The sequence below is a fragment of the Triticum dicoccoides genome, chromosome 7B (genome assembly GCF_002162155.2).
Source record: "Triticum dicoccoides isolate Atlit2015 ecotype Zavitan chromosome 7B, WEW_v2.0, whole genome shotgun sequence".
Taxonomy (NCBI): domain Eukaryota; kingdom Viridiplantae; phylum Streptophyta; class Magnoliopsida; order Poales; family Poaceae; genus Triticum; species Triticum dicoccoides.
Window position 1 is genome coordinate 172,890,150 of NC_041393.1, and position 4,122 is coordinate 172,894,271.

Below are 4,122 nucleotides of genomic sequence, written 5' to 3' on the forward strand. Positions count from 1 at the left end.
TGTGTGCTCTATAACAAAAAATGCATAAGCTCTTAAATCGTAAATTTATTTACATGCATACCAATGGTTGGTAAGAGTCAGCCTTTAGCTTCACATATATTTCATCTTTTCAAGTGAACAAATACAATGGTTCCAAAATAAAAATGCACATATCATGATTTTTAATGATGTAATGACATACATGGTCCTGTTTGTGCATGAGACGATGTAGAAAGCTATAATTTACAGGTGCATGAATTCATCATGAGAGAGTAAATCATTCGGTCAATTATCAAAATGAACAATACAATTCAAAATATGCCACGGCATCACTTGCATATTTTTTCCGTCGTAGCTCGCCTTCGGACTTGGAGCTGCCTTGCCACTTGAGTGTATAGTTGTTTGTTTGGCATGGGCTGCCATGATTCTTGTGTGCTTGTTGTGGCGGGGGGCTCGCCCTTGGTCAAATAAATTGAAGTCAGAGTTGCTTTCTCGGGAATAAATGATGGCAATGACAATCTGCGGACAACATCGGTAGTGTTTCTCTCTTCGGTGGCATGTGTGAGTCTTGTGGGTAGCCGGTACCCTATGTGGGCATGTTATTATGGTTTTCGCCCGGTTTTCCATAATTGATTGTGCATTTTTTTCTTCTTAACTAATGAAATCAGGAAAAACTTCTGTTGCCGCTTTAAAAAATGCCACTATATCGTATCCTACGTATGTGAGTCTACTTAAGTCGTCATGGTGCTCCTAGGTCATGTTACTGGCAACTAATGGGATGCATGCCTACATGTGAGGGCGTCCCTAGTCGATCCTAAAATTTCACGAGCATCCAAAAACTATTTGGGGGGGGAGGGGGGTTAACGATGCCTAATCCATCCCGTTCACCTCTCTAAAGCCCATAAACTTTTGGGGCGCACCAAAAAGGAGCCCCTCCAGCAAAAATATTGAGGCAAAGAATTCTCGATGAACTATGGGTTAAGGGTTGTGTTGTTTCTTTTGGTTCAATTTCGAACTATGAGTGTTTCAAATTGAATTTGTGAATTGGCAATCAAAATGGTGTCTGAACGTATGCATTCCTACCATCAAGCTATTATTTGATATGTTGTTTAAATGAAGTCGGAATGAGGTTTACATTGTTGAGGAACGTAGTATTTAAAAAAAATCCTACGATCACGCAAGATCTATCTAGGAGAAGCATAGCAACGAGCGGGGAGAGTGTGTCCACGTACCCTTGTAGACCGAAAGCGGAAGCGTTTAGTAACGCGGTTGATGTACTCGAACATCTTCGCGATCCAACCGATCAAGTACCGAACGCATGGCACCTCCGTGATCTGCACACATTCAGCTCGGTGACGTCCCTCGAACTCTAGATCTAGCTGAGGCCGAGGGAGAGTTCCACCAGCACGACGGCGTGCTGACTGTGATGATGAAATTACCGACACAGGGATTCACCTAAGCACTACGACAATATGACCGAGGTGTAAAACTATGGAGGGGGCACCGCACACTGCTAAGAGATCAACTTGTGTGTCTATGGGATGCCCCCTCCCCCGTATATAAAGCAGGGGACGAGGGGGCCGGCCGGCCTCAAGGGGCGCGCCCAAGTGAGGGGGGAATCCTACTCCTACTAGGAGTAGGTTCCCCCTTTCCTAGTCCGACAAGGAGGGGAAGGAAGGAGGAATGGGAGAGAAGGAAGGAGGGGGCGCAGTCCCCACCCCTTGTCCAATTCAGACTGGGGGGGGGCGCACGCCACCTCCTGGCCGACCCTCTCTCCTCTAAGGCCCATGGTGGCCCACTAAAGTCAGTTGCTCACTCCATTGTTTCAGAGAACGAAGTCTTAGTCATCTTGCCCATGAGGCATGGTTTGCAAGCATCAAGTGATTCCAAAAGCCCATCAGCATGGAGTTTCTTCATGCGCTTTATACCAATATGACCTAAACGGCAGTGCCACAAATATGTTGCACTATCATTATCAACTTTGCATCTTTTGGCATCAATATTATGAATATGTGTATCATTATGATCGAGATTCAATAAACTATTTTATATTAAGTGTATGACCATAGAAGGTTTTATTCATGTAAACAGAACAACAATTATTCTTTGACTTGAATGAATAGTCGTATTGCAATAAACATGATACAATCATATTCATGCTCAACGCAAACACCAAATAACATTTATTTTGGTCCAACACTAATCTCGAAGGTACAGGGAGTGTGTGATGGTGATCTTATCAACCTTGGAATCATTTCCAACCATGTCGTCACTTCGCCCATAACTAGTCTGTGTTCATTCTGCAACTCATATTTTAGTTACTACTCTTAGAAACTAAACAAGTATCAAATACTGAGGGGTTGCTATAAACACTAGTAAAGTACACATCAATAACATGTATATCAAATATACTTTTGTTCACTTTGCCATCCTTCTTATCTGCCAAGTATCTAGGGCAGTTCCACTTCCAGTGATCATTTCCTTTGCAGTAGAAGCACTCAGTTCCAGGCTTGGGTCTAGCTTTGGGCTTCTTCATGGGAGCAGAAACTTGCTTGCTATTCTTCTTTGAAGTTCCTCTTTCTTTCCCTTTTCCCTTTTCTTGAAACTAGTGGTCTTGTTAACCATCAACACTTGATGCTATTTCTTGATTTCTACCTTCTCTGATTTCAGCATCGCGAAGAGCTTGGGAATTACTTTCGTCATCCCTTGCATATTATAGTTCATCACTAAGTTCTAGTAACTTGGTGATAGTGACTAGAGAACTTTGTCAATTACTATCTTATCTGGAAGATTAACTCCCACTCGATTCAAGCAATTGTAGTACCCAGACAATCTGAGCACATGCTCACTGGTTGAGCTATTCTCCTCCATCTTGTAGGCAAAGTACTGTCAGAGGTCTCATACCTCTCGACACGGGCATGAGCATGAAATACCAATTTCAACTCTTAGAACATCTTATATGCTCCGTGGCGTTCAAAATGTTTTTTAAGTCCCGGTTCTAAGCTGTAAAGCATGGTGCACTAAACTATTAAGTAGTCATCATACCGAGCTTTATCAAACGTTCATAACGTGTGCACCTGCTCCTGCAATAGGTCTGTCACTTAGCGGTGCATCAAGGACATAATTCTTCTGTGCAGCAATGAGGATAATCCTTAGATCACGGACCAAGTTTGCATCATTGCTACTATCATCTTTCAACTTATTTTCTCGAGGAACATATAAAAAAATAAACTGGAAGCTACATCGCAAGCTATTGATCTACAACATAGATATGCAAATACTATCAGGACTAAGTTCATGATATATTAAAGTTTAATTAATCATATGACTTAAGAACTCCCACCTAGATAGACATCCCTCGAGTCATCTAAATGATCACGTGATCCATATCAACTAAACCATGTCTGATCATCACGTGAGATGGAGTAGCTTTCAATGGTGAACATCACTATGTTGATCATATCTACTATATGATTCACGCTCGACCTTTCGGTCTCAGTGTTCTGAGGCCATATTTGCATATGCTAGGCTCGTCAAGTTTAACCCGAGTACTCTGCGTGTGCAAAACTGGCTTGCAACCATTGTATGTGAACGTATAGCTTATCACACCCGTTCATCACGTGGTGTCTCGGCACGAAGAACTGTAGCAACGGTGCATACTCAGGGAGAACACTTATACCTTGAAATTTAGTGAGGGATCATCTTATAATGCTACCGTCGTACTAAGCAAAATAAGATGCATAAAGGATAAACATCACATGCAATCGAAATAAGTGATATTATATGGCTATCATCATCTCGTGCCTTTGATCTCCATCTCCAAAGCACCGTCATGATCACCATCGTCACCGGATTCACACCTTGATCTTCATCGAAGCATCGTTGTCGTCTCGCCAACTATTGCTTCTACGACTATAGCTACCGCTTAGTGATAAAGTAAAGCAATTACATGGCGATAGCATTTCATACAATAAAGCAACAACCATATGGCTCCTGCCAGTTGCCGATAACTGTTACAAAACATGATCATCTCATACAATAATTTATATATCATCACGTCTTGACCATATCACATCACAACAAGCCCTGCAAAAACAAGTTAGACATCCTCTACTTTGTTGTTGCAAGTTTTACGTGGCTGCT